Raw genomic sequence first — 16,783 nt, 5'->3', positions numbered from 1 at the left:
CATCTGTAAATAAACAAAACTAATGCTTATTCTATAAGCATTTTTTTCCTATGACCACAGATTTTTTTTTTTTAGTTGAAAAGTTAACTAGTACTACCTCCTCATTTTAAAACCAGGAAATTAAGGAGGGAAAGTAAGATGACTTGGCCAAGGTCACACAATAGAGGTGGTCTTCACACCTAGATCTCCTGATACCTAATGGTGCATTTCCCCCAACTGTTTCCTCATAGAATTGTAACATAGAAAACACTTGGGAAACTTTAAATGATCATGAATCATTACTGTCTCAAGATGTTCAATTTAATTTGATGAATGTTTAAGAAGCACCCAGTTAATGTTCAGGGCACTAAGGACACAAAAATGAAAACAGTTCTGGTTCTAAAAGATTAAATTAACCATGCACCAAAATAATTAAATTAACCATACACCAAAATAAATAAAAATAAACAAAGGAAAATGAAATCTGGGCAAAGGAAGGTCCTTGACTATACTCTATTTTGCCCACTCTACCAAACTGGTCTAGTTGTTTCCTGTAGATGACATTTAATCTCCTATGTCTTTGCCAAGACTAGCCTGTGGCTAAACTCAGCCTGGAGCACATTCCCCCCTCACTGCTTTCTCTAGAATTCCCTTGCTCCTTCCAAAGGACCATTCTTGTGTTGTTATCTACCACAGCAGGCTTTCTATTGTCTTCTTAAGAGTTAACCTTCCCCATCTTGGCTCCAGAAATGGCTTTCTTTTTCTTTTTAATTTTTATGATTAAACATTTTAAAATTATATAATTGGAAAATATTCAACAAAATAAGTAAGAATTTATTTTAAAAAACATTCTTCCCTAATAAAAGTAATTACTTTTTTGTGGGATGGGGTAATCAATGGATCCCCTACCTTTATATTTGTGCATGTATTTTGTATTAATTTATTGGTGTTACTATTATTTCTCCATAAAAATTTCTCAAGGGCAAATACTATTTCATCATTGTCTTTGTATCCCTATAGCATCTGGTAAATAATAAACACTTAATAAATGATTATTAAATGAATGAATAAGCAATTTTAAGGAAGCCAAAGCTAGGGAAATAAGCAAGGAAGGGTCATCTGGGAAGTCAAATGCAATTGATGTTTTAAGATAGCATACAGGGACACAAAAGTCCTCAAAATTCCTTCCTCTCCTCAGCCTTTGTTAAATCTGGGCACTCCCCCATTCAAAACCCTTAGTCACTCTTCAACATCCATTCTAATCAAGATCAACAGTGGAGTAGCAATTTTATTCAGACTATGATCATTCTGTTACTAAACCACTTCTCTAAATCAGAAAGTTATGTCTGTTATTCTCTTTTGAGAATACACACCCATTTGGAAGCATAAACCCAATCCTGCTCTTCCAAAACTTCCCCTTCCTAAAATTCTTACCCTTGCCTTTTTCTCCCATATCTTGAAAACTTTGTTCAAAAGCATCACAAAGGACTGGATTTGAACTCAGAAGAGCTGAATTTGAATTCTAGATGTAATATAATCTTAAGCAAGACACTTCCTCTCTAAGCCTCATTTTTGGTAACTATAGGATGAGAGAACTAGACAAGAAGTGAACTAGGATCCCTACCAAGTCCTGTGATCTTATGGAATACCACCTCTGGTCTCCCTTCCTGTGCTCTTGCCTATCTTCCTTTCCAATCAGCTATTGAACTTCAAAAGTTAAAAGGACAGATAAAAGAGAAATACCCTCAAAACCAGAAATGAGCTGATTAGAGCTTTGGAGAAAGCTAGGTGGCTCAGTAGAGAGTGCTGGACTCAGAGTCAGGAAAACCAAAGTACAATCCAATTTTGGACACTAAGCTAGAACACCCTGGATAAGTCATTTAACTTCTGTTTGCCTTAATCCCCTGGAAAAGGAAATGACAAACCACTCCAGCATCTTTACCAAGAGAATCTCATTCAGGAAGAGTTGAACATGACTGAACAACTACTTCTTAACAGCCTTAATCAAGTCTGATATCCCACTTATAAGCTCCATAATTACTCTTCCTGAGACCTACATTTTCTGCATCTTATTTAAAGAACAAAGTTCCTCCTTGGTAGTTACTCAGAGATGGCAAAGGTCAGCGCCCACATTTTTCACCCCAACCACTGAAGAAGGAAATAACCAACTTTCCAGAGTACAAAGAGTAAGTTGTTCTTTCAAAACTGGAGATTATTTTTTACTTTAACTGTTTCTGGAAAGTTAGATACGACTTACCAATAATGAACTAATTTGTTGTCTCTTCTAAGGTTTTGCTTTTGTGTCTTTGCCCTTGCTTATTTTAACTATTATCATTTAAACCAAAAATAATGTCTTTCACATTAAAAGTAAGAGCTATTCTACAAAGTTAGAGTTCCAAGTTCCAAGAGAACAAGATGCGGGTCAAAATTATGTATTTACCTAAAATAACCTGAGCAATGTTGATTAACTTCTCTGATCCTCAGTTTCCTCACCTGTAAGATAAAGGTGTTGGGGACTACCCATCTGACCAAGTTCTCTTAAGTTATGATTGTATCAATTTATTTGTTCCCCCTCCGAATAAATTCAGGAGTTAAGTGACCTTTTCCCAGCTGAAGCAGCAGTCAGGGAAGCTCACTCTATTGAGAGGTAAGAGAATTTGGAATTTTTTTTCCCAGTTCTTCTGTTCTCTCTAGCTCTAAAATTATTTCTTTGGCAGACTTGCCTCCCAGGTACATAGCTTTAAAACTGGCTCTAAATTAAGTTGACTGGCACAGAACAAAGATGTCATTAGAAATATACATAGATGGTTATTAATAATGAAGTGCCTTCCCACCCCCCAAGCTTATTTATAGCAGGTATAACTTTGGATCAACACGGGGTTAAAGCTTTTCTTCTCACAAAGGGGGCAGTTAGTGCTTCCACAGCTGCTCCCTGCTTTTTCCAGGAAGAAACCACAGCTGGGACACGAACCCAGGTTTTCCTTTGGGGAATTCACTAAACAAGCTATCTTTGGTACTAACGAGTCTACTGTAGCCTATATTTTACATTTTCTGGTTATCTTATATTACTGAATCACTTTAAGATTGCACTTTATTCTTCAGCTTGAGAGCAGCAAAGTGGGGGAGTGGGAGGTGATAGAGGAGGACAGAGGAGGCTATCGTCCTTTCCCATTAAACAGAATTGCTCTAAAGTAGATTTTGCTCCAACAAGCACTGCTTCAATTAGTGATCTCTGAGCTAAAGTGATGCACTTGATGTGCATGGAGTCTTTCCCCAGTGGCAGCAGTGAAAGCCTGATAACATCCACAAAACTGAGCTACCCTCCCCAATGAGAAGCATTACTGTAAGGATGCTCTGAAAGCCCACAGCAGGGGGACAGAATTGTCGCATTTTGGAAATAGAAATACAGAGAATTGTGCTTGATCTTTCCTTCAAAAGGATGCACTACCTTAATTTCAAAACTATCTAATTTGTGAAGTAGCTGATATTTATTACATAATGCTGTTCTCAAAAGTGTTTTACATCTATTTACAACTGGCTGAGGTGGGTTCATTTATCATCTTCATTTTATAGACTAAGAAAATGAGGCACTTAGAAGTTCAGTTACCTGTCCAGGGTCACATAGCTAGTAAATCTCTCAAGGAGGATTTGAATCCCATTCTTTTTGACTCCACATCAGCACTCCAATTGCTATATGCCATGATGCTATCTCTCTAGTCAAGGACTTTCCCCAGATTATAAGTGAGTTATTAATGAGCTTTTAAATAGTAAATTATGGACCACATTAGTGTTACAAACTGCTTTTGAGTCATACAAATAGAAAAGAAAAATACATATTATTTATATTTATATATATATATATATATATATATATATTGAGGGAAATGGAGATGAAGAAAAAGTAATTGAAGAATAAAAGAATGCCTTTTTCCAGCCAAAAACTTTTCAAAACTTTGTACATGATATTACATATATAGTAGCTTATCATGGCAGGTTTTAAAAGAACATTTTAAGTATTCGATTAGCCAGGCAGCTAAATGGTAAAGTGGCTAAAGTGCTGAGCCTGAAGTCAGGAAAACTCATCTTCCTGAGTGCAAATCTGGCCTCAGACACTCATTAAGTGACCCTTGGACACATCTCACGCACGTGTACATGTGTGTGTAAATACACATATATATACAAGACAAAAAGTATAAGGGTTATGATGAAAAAAATTGAGATCTTTTCAGAAGCTACAATAAACCTTCACTTTTTTGTTCCTCACTTCCCATATTATATGCATATAATATGGGAATATATAATATTTCACTCCCCTACTTCCTATAGTAATTATATCCATTGGAGTGGATAAAGTTGGTTTGCTTATTTTTTTCCATGCCTAAGAAACGAAATTTAAATCAATGTCTCTTTTTATTCTAAAATGGAAATTTTACACTGCTAATTGAGAGTTGTTTCAGTCATGTCTGACTCTTTGTGATCCCATTTGGAGTTTTCTTGGCAAAGATACTGAGTGAGTTGCAATTTCCGTTTTCAGCTTATTTTACAGGTGAAGAAACTGAGGCAGAGGGCCAAATGATTTGCTCAGGGTCATTCAGTAAGTGTCTGAGGCCAGATTTGAAGTCAAAAAGATTATTTCCTGACTTCAGGCTCAGCACTTTAGACACTACCACTTAGCTGCCTTAAATGAATTCTTAAAAGTAAAATGTTCTTTTATAAACTGTCATGGCAAGCTACTACATATGAAATTCCACGTACAAAGTCGTAAAAAGTTTTTGGCATAAGAAAGTCATCATTTTATTCGTTAATTACTTCTCATTCATCTTACTTTGTTCCCTTAATAGCAATGTGTGAAAACAATGGCATGGGAATAAGAGGTAGGATTTTTTTATAAAGATGAGAATTTATGAAATGAAAAAGAAAGCTAAATGAGTATGAGTGTTCAGAGACTAGGGATCAAAATCATGTGAAATTCTTAATCCCTGCTACATACATGTCTTGCTTTAAATTTTTCTAGCTTTGGTAAAACAGAAGAAAGCACTACCCAAGAGGTATAATTTGAAGCGTAGGGGTCAAAGGTAACTCTTGGGAAGAAATCTTAAATGAAGGCAAGGGAGATATGCCAATGAGGAAACAAAGGACATCCAGAAGATTTCCCTAAAAAGTTGAATCACTTTCTATGCTTGATAAATGTTCTACTTGTTGGTCATTTCTAATTCATTTCTAGCCTTCCCATTTTTCCTTTTTCTAGGCACAATTGTTAGCATAGTCTATTCCTGAAAGTCCTGGTAATTGTCTGGAGCCAATCCAGATGTGTGGGAATATTTGCATAATTTCTGCCCACACTGTTCCTTGCTGAGCCTATGTTACTACACAGTAGTCTCACTACCACATTGAGCTTGGCGCCGTTTTGTCACTGATTTTAGATGAGAACACTGTGTAAAATGGGTTTTGGAGGTTATCACCCAAAATACCTTGAGGATACTCCCAAATGAGATAGAAGAAGGACCCACATAATGTTGATTTTGACAGAAAATAGGAGAGGAATGCTAAAATAGCAATTTAAATTTTGTCTACCTATGCTACCCAATTCTGCCAATAGTTAGGAGTTATATAACGTTTTAAGATTTGCAAAGCACTTTACACATTATCTCATTTGATCCTCAAAACAACCCTGTAAGATGCTATTATCTCCATTTTACAAATAGGGAAATTGAAGCTGGGAGTATCTAAGTAACTTTCCCAGGGTCATGTAGGCAGTGCCTTTTGCCTCAGTTTCCTCAACTGTATAAAGGATATAATAATAGCAGAATATAGCACTTACCTCCTAGAGTTTGATCAAAGGGAAGATAATTGTAAAGCACATAGCACAGTACCCAGTATATAGTAAGCACTATAGATATTGTTATTATATAATATTATAATTATTATGAGGAAATAGAGAACCTCTGATGGGAGTGGGGAACTTTTGACCAGAGATGAAGGAAGCCAAGAAAAAAATAGTAATGTATTACCTTTGGAATATACTAGAGACCATCAAGACAAAGAAAAATAGGTGAGTTCAGGAAACAGATCACAAGCCTGGCACAGAGGCACAGAACTCTCCTAGAGTTCATTCTTTTTGTAAAGAACAGAGAAAGTGATAGCATATTGACTTGACTTGATGGTATCATTCTTCAAAAGGTGGAGGAACCAGCAAGAGAAAGTCTATTCTGATTTTGATTATCAACAACTGGAAAGAACTAGATGCTGAAGCAGAAATGATAAGAATATTGGTGGAAAGTAAGGTGGCTCAATGGATAAAGCTTTGAATCTAGAGTCAGGAAGACCAGAGTTCAAATCCAGTTTCAGATACTTACTAGCTGTGTGACACTGAGCAAGTCATTTAACCTCTGTTTGCTTCAGTTTCTTCATCTATAAAATGAGTTGCAGAAGGAAATGCCAAACCACTCTAGTATCTTTACCAAGAAAATCTCAAATGGGGTCATGAAGAGTTGGACACAACTGAAATGACTAAACAATAACAAATGAGGATAATAATAGCACTTAAATTTCCTAGGCTGTTTTAATGATCAAATGAAATAACTGTTAAATGCATAGTGCCTGGCACATAACAAGTGTTATATATAAATATTAAACATTATTGTGATTATTGTTAAGCATTCAATCCCAGCAAAGAAAAATCAGGAATAGTCTTGAACTGCTTCCTATATTTGAGGGGAGCATAGAGCAAAGGATTCATGGGAATGCTAGAATGCTAGTTAGAATCCTATGGGCAAAAGGATAAAATCATCTCATGAGGGAATGAAATTATTGAAATGAAAATAAAAATAAAAAAGAATGTTGTAAAGAGACTAAGGAAGATGTACAAGGAATTCATAAAGACTTGTACAGAATATAAAATAACAAGAATAGTGTTAGGAGTAAACTAAGGCTGTGGAGAAAAAGTAAGGACAATAAAACATGTTATGTATCTGGTCTAAATTGAGGAAAATTAGAAAGATCAAAGAAGAGTTGGGACTGTTGCTTTGGGTAGATGGGAAAAACATGATGATAGAGACCAGAGCTGCTCAATTCTTAATTTAAATGTTTTCTTCATCAAGGGAAATGATCTTTAGATTAGGAAGGACTGAGGGGTGGGGAAAAGGAAATGGCTAATAGGGACTTGATACCCAAGATAAGTAAAAAGATAATAAGAGAGCACCCAGATGCCTTGAATGAGTTCAAGTTAACTGGTCCCAATAAACTCCATCCATGGGTAATAAAAGGACTACCAGATGTTTCTGTTGAGACACTGCAAGCGATTTTTTGAAAGATTGTGGAGAATGAGAAAGCCGTTGCAGGCCTGAGGAAAGACAAATGGTCCAATTTTCAGGAAAGAGGAAAAAGGGAGTCTGAAAACTATTAGCCTAGAGACTGATTTCAAATCCAGAGAAAAGTTTGGGATATGCTATTAAAAGGACATTAGTGAACATCTAGAAAAGGAAGCAATGATGGCAAAGGACCAGAAGTCTTTAATCAAGAACAGGTTATACCAGACTAAACTAATTTCCTTTTTTGACAGGATTATAGGAGTGGCAGATGAGAGTATTACTATATATACAATTTACCTAGATTTCAGTGAAGCACTTCATAAAGTATGTCAACCTATTGTGCAAAAGATGGCGACTACAGTACTCTTAGGTGGATCTGGAATTGGCTGAATGGCAGGATTCCAAGAGCAGTCATTAGTGACTCAATGTCAGCTCTGAAAGAGTGCCCCAGAAATCTGTTTGGCCCCACATCCCTGAAAATTTTTTTTATCTTTGCTAGAGGTATAGAGAGTGGGTTTTATCAAATTTTCACATCACACAAACCTAAAAAGAATAGCTAACATATTAGAAGATGATAGGTCCCAAAGCAATCTTGATGTTAAATTAGATTTAGTAAGATGAAATTCAATAGACATGAGGGATGAGACTTACATAACAGTTTTAAAAGAAAAAAAAAACACAACACAAAACAACCCAATGGGGCAGCTGGGTGGCTCAGAGGATAGAGAGCCAGGTCTGGAGTCAGGAGGTCCTGAATTCAAATTGGACCTCAACCCCTTCCTAGTGGTGTGATCCTGGACAAGTCACTAATTGCTGAGTTCTTACCTCTTTTCTGCCTTGGAACTGATACTTGGTACTGATTCTAAAACAGAAAGTGTTTAAAACAAGCAAACAACCCATTCTCACAAGTACAAGATGGTGGAAGCACAGCTAAAAAGCGTGTATGAAAGGGATAGGTGGATTTTACTATACTTTAAAAACTCTGGAATATAGGAAAGTTAATGAACTTTGAGGCTGCTTTAAGAAAGGCATTTAAGGAAGTATTTAGGAGGAGGAATGTGAATAACACTGCTTCATTCTGTCCAGGTCAGAATATAATAGCAAAAGGAAAGCAATGGATGTGGTGAATGGCCTTGAGACTATACTAAAAGAAGACTGTTAGAACTGAGGATGTTAATCCTGGAGAAGAAAAGACTTCTGGTGGAGGGACATGATCATTTTCTTCAAGAATCTAAATGGTTGCCACATGCAGAAGGGGAGTCTTGTTTAGTGTGACCTTAGAGGGCAATTAGAAGCAATTGAAGGAAACTGAAAAGAGGCTTAAATATGGACAAATTTCCTAGTAATTAATGCTTTCCAAAAGTGGAAAGGCCTGCCTTGGAAGAGAATGTATTCTTCATCACCAGAAGTCTTAAGGCAAAGGCTGAACAACCACTTATTTGTTGGGAGATCATGGGGTAGAGATTCGCAAACTTTTTGGCTTTATAATTCCTTTAAAAATTGCTGAGAAGATTTTTGTCTGTATGGGTAATAACTATTGATATTTATTGTATGAGAAACTAAAATTGATCAATTTAAAAAATGTGTTCATGAATTCTTTTAAAATAACAATAAACCCATTACATATTTCCATAACAAAAATTAATGAGAAAAGTGGCACTGGTTTACATATTTTTGCAAATCTCTTTAATGTCTGACGTAATAGAATACAGCTGGATTCTTAGATTTCCTTTTACATTCAATCTGTTGTGATATTTATTTTATCTGGAGTATATAAAGAAAATTGGCCATCACAAAGACCTATAGTTGGACAAGGAAGTGTTTTTAACATGCAAATAGCATCTTAGTATTGTTATAAAGTATTTTGACCTCATAGACTCCTTGAAAGGGTCTTGAAAACCCCCAGCACTCCTCGGATCACATTTTGAGAACCACTATCATAGAGGGACCATTGGGTCATAGATTTCAAACTAGAAAGGATCTGAGAGGTGATGAAGACTCAACGGACAAATGAGGAAATTTAGACTCAGAGAGACAAAGATTACAAATAGGCAATAAATGGCAGAGGCAGGATTTGCAACTAGCTCCTTTGGTTTCATATCTAGTGCTCTTTTCAGGTTGGGCAGTGATTTGTTAAATGAGATGGCCTCTAAGGTCCTTTCCAAAACTGAAATTCTGCAACTCAGTTTATTATTCTTTATCAATATGAAGTTTCTTTCTTTTTAAAATTATTTCTTTCGAGTATTCTTTTCTTTTTAATTTTAAATTTTGAGTTTCAAATTCTCTCAATCCCTCCTCTTCCTCTTCCCATGTCCACTAAGAAAGCAAGCAATGTGAAATCATGCAAAAACGAATTTCAATACTAGCCATATTTTTTAAAAGCAAGAAAAATAAAGCAAGAAAATTATACTTCAATTTGCACTCAGTTCACTAGTTCTCTCTCTGGAAGTAGAGAGCATTTTTTCATCATGAGTTCTTTGGAATTGTCTTAGATGTTTGCCTTCCTCACAGTAGCCAAGTCTTTCCCAGCTGATCATCATTACATCATTGATGTTACTATGCACAATGATCTCCCAGTTCTTTTCACTTCACTTTGCATCAGTTCATATAGGTCTTGCCATATTTTTCTGAAACCATCCCTCGTCATTTCTTATAGCACAGTAGTACTCTATCACAATTCCATATGCACTTTCAACTAAATTTAACTATCACATGCTTTAGTCTCTTCTGGAGTTGCTCTCTGCTCTTTTAGAAGACAGGTAGTCAAATATAATTAATTATGGCTGAGTGTTAGTGAGTACTAATGGTTTAATTTGTTAGTTCTATTGTTACTGCCTAGCCGTGAGGCTGGACCCGATGGCAGATATTATGCATGTACCTTGTATTAAGCAAGGGATAGAGAATCAAATGTTCAGCCAAGTTGGCCATATAATTACTGTGTTTGAGAGCAAGGAGGAGAAGAATAAAACCTGACATATGCTCTCAAGCAAAAACAAACAATGTTGAGCTGAACTTAAACACATCACAAATAGTAAGTTACTTCACACCTCTGAAAAATGTGGCAGGACTATTATTTGGCCTTGATATATTGGTCAAAAGGAAACTTGTTTCACTGCAGTATTTAATAACTCTCCTGAACAAATCATCAGGGCATCTGTCAGCAGCATTCACATATACTCTTGGAGGCAGAAGAAATGCTTTCTGACTGTTTCTATATCAAGTCCAGGAAGCCAATTTACAAATGGGAGCTGCTCCAATGGGTTATATTTTAAAAGGGCATTTATGGAAGGCAACTAGGTGGCTCAGTGGATTGAGAATCAGGTCTAGAGATGGGACTCTGTCAAGGCATCGTGGACTGATGGCTCCCAGCAGGTCTTAGGTTCAAATCTGGCTTCAGACAATTCCTAGCTCTATGATCCTGGGCAAGTTACTTAATTCCCACTACCTAGCCCTTACTGTTTTTCTCCCTTGGAATCAATAAACAGTATTGATTCTTAGACAAAAGGTAAGGGTCTTTTTTCTTTTTTTTTGATTCATTTATGTTAGTTGTATGCAATTCAGATATGTGCCTGACATTTTATAAAATGTTAGGTTCCCAGATGATCAACAAAAAGCCCACTGAGCCCATAATACTGATGAAGTGATCTATCATCCAGATTTGGGTTCAAATCCTGCCCATGTCATATAATATGTCCAAGGCCAAGTCACTAATCTTTCTACCCTTATCCCCACTCTGGACAATTCTGTAAATGGGTGTTACAAGTGAGCTGCTGAACTGCACTAATGCAGGGATTTTAATTGAGATTTTAATTCACATGGATAAATATCCATGTCCAGAAAACAAAAACCAAACAAAATTTATCCTAAAATTTCTAAATTACATGACTAGTAGCACTATAGGACTGAAACATTATTTACAATATTATTTCTATGGAAAAATATTCTATATTCCAACTTGATTGCTAGGAAGATATCTTCCTACCCCAACCATTCTAAACAGTCCCACTTCCTCTCCCCAACACACAGAGATGCTCCCCTTTCTTTACTGAGCTGTGGAAGGGCTCATGAGATTTTCAAGTAGCATCAAAGGAAGGCTTGGGAAGATGCCTGGAAACTCCCGAGGGAGCCCAGAAGCTTCAAAGACAATGGGATTCCAGGCATCCCCAGCAATGGCAACAATCATTTGTAATTTACAGAAATCCTGCATCCTGATTTTATAGACTTCTTTAGGGATAGGAATAGGGATTGGCTCTGTAATTTCCTCCTTGGTACAGGGAACCTTGGTGAGGAAACTTCCTCTACTTCAGAGCCAATGTAAGTAGATAGCTGATATATAATATGACACTACTTGTACTCTCTGAAATTTATAGTCTTAGGGACATGAGTGGGACAAAGGGATATTAAATAATTTGTCAAGTTACAAAATCAATTTAGGTCCAAGGTCTTTGAGGCCAGTTCTTCCCCCACTGTTCCATGGTGTCCTATAAGAGGGGGATGACTACAAAGAGGGGGAGTCATTCTTTTATCCAGGGAAACTGGGTGGCAGTGTATACAGTGCCACACCTGGAGTTGGGAGGACTTGGGTTCAAATCTGGATTCAGAAACTTCCTAGGTGTTTGATACTGGGCAAATCACTTAATTGCATTTGTCCTATCTTAAGAGTTGTTACTAAGAAGGTAAGGGTTAAAAAAGAAAAAAAAAAGTCATATTAACAATTCTGGTCCAAACACATTTCTTTTGTCTTTTTTTTTTAATTTCAAGAAGAATGTACTTTGCCATCTTTATTCTTGAATATTTAAAAATTACTTAGCTGTTCAAATGTTCTGTTCAATTTATAAGTTCAAAGCATCTTCCAACTGATCATTTATAGAGCATTTCCTTTCTAAAATCATCAAAGAGAAAAAACCATTCAGAACTTAAGCCCATAAGATTTCTGATATGCCTTGTGGCCTTGAGCACTGTGCTGAACTGAAGTCTTGGTTGTTTCATATCTTTATTTTTAGTTGTCTCATTGCTAAAGTGAGTGGAGGAGAAGCTCTCTTAAGAGCTAAGAGTCTTGGTCAATGCCAGTTTAATGCAATGTTTCTTCTTTAGAAAAATCTTTCTAAAAATTTATAATATAATTCATGTTTATCCTTCACTTTAAGATTTGGAGAGTTATGCAAACATGAGTTGTAAAGAATATCACCATTTTGCAGATGAAAGAAGTCATAGACATAATTAACTTGGTTAGGTTGACATAGCTAATACTGAAACTACTTAAACTCTTGTCTTTGGACTCAAAAACCAGATTTCTGCCCACTCTACCAGGCATAACTCTATATATCCTGATTAGACTAAAAGAAATATATTTATTTTCTTTTTAAACTCTTACCTTCTGTCTTAGAATTAATACTGAAGAGTGGTAAGGGCTAGATAACTGGAGTTAAGTGACTTGCCCTGAGTCACATAGCCAGGAAATGTCTAGGGGCCAGATTTGAATTTGGGACTTTCCAACTCCCAGTCTGGTTCTCTATCCACTGAGCCACCTACTGGACTCAAAAATATATATCTTTAATGCTTAATTTCTAGGTTATATGACAAATTTTTCTTTAATGAAACCCATGCCAGCATACATGGTGTTATCTGACACATAATTCTCAGTTAAATATTAGAATCTTTTTTCTCTTCTAGTCTTTAGGCTTCCTGTTAGGAAAACTTCCTAATAATCAGATAAAGGAGGAAGGAATTACCTACAGAAATAGTGGGTACCCTCTCATGTAAATTCTGCAGATTTTAATAAACTTGTATATAATAAAAATAAAATAACTTGTTGGGGATGATGTAGATGCCCATGGGATAGAATGACTTCTGGGACAGTTAGGTGATACAGTGGATAGAACACCAGATCCAGAATTGGGAATACCTGAATTCAAATTCAGATGTGGACACTAGTTATATATGGGCAAATTACTTAGCCCCTGTTTGCCTCAGTTTCCTCAATTGCAAAATAGAGAAGAAAAGTGCAGAACCAACTTACAGGAATGTTGTGTGGATCAAACAAAAAAGCTGTAAAATACTTAGCACAGTGCCTGGTACATAGTGGGTGCTAAATGTTCCCTTTCCTTTTTCCCTTTTCAAAGTTGGAGATATTGTGATCATGTGACCATGTGACCCTCCCTCCCAACTTGGAAGATCAGTTTCAAATCTAAATTTCCCACCAGTGAGATTGCATTGTAGCACAATCGTCTACCGTATGGAATGTAATTTCAACTCTTATAATAAAAGACTTTCAAGTTTAACTCTTGAGATGGTTTGCTTCATTAAGTGAGCAGCCATTTGTATACTTTATACAATGGAGCTGATTATAGACAATTCTTTTCAGAATTGTAATTACTCTATCAAAAAGTGGCCAGGGCAACAAAAATGCACTGACGTCATAATGGATTTTGGACCATCCGCTGTTTCATCCTGAATCTTTATCTTTTCAGCTTTTGTGTATATTGTCTTATACAAGTAAGCTTTCTAATGTCATGGTGGCATAACATTGAGGGAGTTAAATAGTACAAGAAGAGAAGCTACAACAGCATGATGTTTTATTATTAATAGCACTTTCAGGTCTATTAAATACTTTCCCTATAACAAACATGGAAACAGTTCAAATATTTGAGGAAAAGGGATATCAGAGAGACTAAGTAATTTAATTTGCCTAAGGTCACACAACTAAGGAGTCAAGAACTAAGGTCTCCTAACTCTAGAACCATTGTTGTTTCTACCCCATCGGGCTGTAAGCATTTAACCCCATACTATTTTTGCAGTTGCCTACAGCACATATTTCTTTCTCATGGGAAAATGAGGAAAGGATGAGAAGACAACTTATATCTGAAATATGTTTTTCATAAATCAAGTTGCTTTGCCATTGGCTTCATGACAGCAGATGAAACATTCCTAACATATAAAAAAGTGAGAAAGAAATAAGACTTCAAGGGAGGATATGTGAAGGAAAGTCTTCTTTATCCCTTCTAGATTTTGCAGAGATTCTCAGCATTGCACTTTCTTATGTATAAAATGAAGTGAGCAGAATGAGAACAATTTATAAAACATCAAATTGTAAAGAAAAACTACTTTGAACAACTGAAGACCTGTGATCAATGCAATGATCAACCAAGTCTCCAGAGGACCAATGATGAAACACATTACTCAACTCCTTAATAAGAGGTGCAAAGACACATTTTTGGACATGGTTATTGGGTGGATTCATTTTTATGGATGTTTAATTGTTGCAAACAAATTAAAAAAAAACACAGGGAAAACCCCAACAAATCACCTGTGCCTATTCTAGACTGGAATGATCCCACTCCTTTTAATGATCCTATGATGGAATTAATAAAATAAGCCAAAAGCTATTTCTAAATTTTTAAAAATGAAATTAGGAGTCAAATTTAAGGATGCTGATAACTTACTTTTGTAAGGCTTCAGAGTCTAATCTCCCTTTCCTCATGGAACATGCAGACATCACAACCAATTTTCTTCTTTCTTTCCTTTTCAACATATTGGCCTGTGTTCTTTTTATAAAATTATCTCTGAAATGCTAAATATAAGAAACTCACTCACTCTAGCTATAACTTACTCTGCCAAGAACACTGTACTTAGACTCAGTTTTAGAGATGAAGGGATCCTAGAAATTTTCTTATTCAGACTGCTCATTTTGTAAATTAGAAGATGGATGCCCATTGGGGTAAAGTGATTTGCCGAAATTCAAGAAGACAAGTAGCAGAACTAGAATTAGAATCCAGCATCTCTAACTGACAATCCAGGGCATTTTGTTATATTATTATAGACCTAAAGAAATAAAATATGACCTGAATCTTTTAAACAAAAGTGACCTAGCAACATGAAATACGGCTAGTGTAAATTCTGGAAGGGAAAAAATTAGATTTCTTTTGTTATCTTTTTTTCCCCCAAGAAAAAATTAGAGTAGCAATATGATCATTTCTGGTCATATAAGATCACTTGATCAGAGATCTAGACATGTAAGGAATGTTTAGTCCAAACCTTACGTTTTAGCAACAAGGAAACTGAGATCCAAAGAAATTAAATGATCCACCTGAGATGAGGTAGTAAGTATCACAGGCTAAGATTTGAATCCAAGTCCTAGGACTCCAGAATCATGTTTTCAGTAGGTCACACTTTTTTTTTTCAGTAAGACTTTCAACTAAAGTACAATTAGATAATAAAAAATTCATTGTTTTCTATGGATTGCTAAAATTTAAATGGATTTTTAAAAAACTGCCTAGATGTTTAATTTTTTTCATGAATTTTGAGAAGTGATATTTTCAAAGTTGCCAGTATATATTTTCAATGGTATTTTTTCCACAGTATATAGTACCAATATTGGTATTTCCATTTATCTTACAGATCTGTACCCAATCTATGCTTGCCCAAATGTGAGTATTGTCAATGCCATATCCTATTACACATCTGCTACATGGGACCAATCTAACATCAAGGAGGGGAAGATCTTTGTCCCATTTGTTCAATATTTGTTTATCATTGTGAACTGACTATGTTACTCTCACTATATGACTGATTATCCTTTTTTCTGGTCATACATTTCTCTGATGACCTCCTTTACTCTATTTCTTGGAAATCCTCCATTTGTAAAATATTACAATCTGTAAAGATCTTCTAGTAGTCTTCTTCTTAAGTATATTTTTGATAATTCATAATTCAAGATTTCTAATCCCAAATGAGTTACATACTCATAAATTTTCTAATAGATTAATATATTTCCCCTTCATTATTACTAACCTTTGATTAAGACAAGTGGGTTAATTGATTTAACTTGATATGAAAATTAAATGAGCCGAAGGAAAAGCCAGTCTTTATAATATGAAATAGTATTCAATATAAGGGTTTAATTAAACTTTATTTTATATTTGTAGATACCTTTTATTTTGCTTACTACATTCTTTTAATTTAATATTGATCATGAATTACTTCTAATTCAACCCTAATGGCAATAAAATTAATGGTACCAAAGCTCAAGCCTTGATCCATAAAGTAGAAATTCCACTATTATCTTCTCACTCACAATAGATATCAACAGAATCACATAATTTAGTGAGGGTATCTAATTCTACCTGTTCCACTATCTAAAATCAAATTACTTCTGTCAATAAAGCAAAGAGCAATATGCTGTTTGAAACTAAAGTATTTCCAATTCTATTTTTAGAATATTTCTCAATTGGGATGGCTACAGTATATTCACATATATTGAATATATTGAGTATATATATTGAATATACTGAGTATAGTCAATGGAGTGACTGGCCAATGAAGGCCCAGTTCTTTGAGCTTTTGGTGGGTTCCCCAGAGCATGCACAGATATTGAGTGGTTCCAATCCAATATGTGAAACTTTGGAGACCTACTTCCAGCCATGCTTGATTGAAGGGTTGGCAACAGAAATAGAGGAAACAGTGAATCAGGAGCTGATAAGCTAGAAAAGGATTTG

At 35.5% G+C, this 16,783-nt stretch overlaps 1 protein-coding gene and 1 long non-coding RNA gene across 3 annotated transcripts in view; one reads left to right on the top strand and one right to left on the bottom strand.

Annotated features, from left to right (window-relative positions):
• Positions 1–16,146, top strand: part of LOC103097920 (uncharacterized) — a 55,593-nt gene extending 39,447 nt beyond the window's left edge. The window contains exon 3 of the long non-coding RNA XR_008917707.1: positions 15,687–16,146. This is a non-coding gene — a long non-coding RNA (uncharacterized LOC103097920). The remainder of the gene's footprint in view (positions 1–15,686) is intronic.
• MAPRE2 (microtubule associated protein RP/EB family member 2) overlaps positions 1–16,783 on the bottom strand; it is a 199,917-nt gene that overhangs the window by 152,372 nt on the left and 30,762 nt on the right. The gene's annotated exons all lie outside the window — the stretch shown is intronic.

The sequence above is a fragment of the Monodelphis domestica genome, chromosome 3 (genome assembly GCF_027887165.1).
Source record: "Monodelphis domestica isolate mMonDom1 chromosome 3, mMonDom1.pri, whole genome shotgun sequence".
NCBI classification, from domain to species: domain Eukaryota; kingdom Metazoa; phylum Chordata; class Mammalia; order Didelphimorphia; family Didelphidae; genus Monodelphis; species Monodelphis domestica.
Note: the sequence above shows the minus strand (reverse complement) of the source record. Positions and strands in the feature narration are given on the sequence as shown.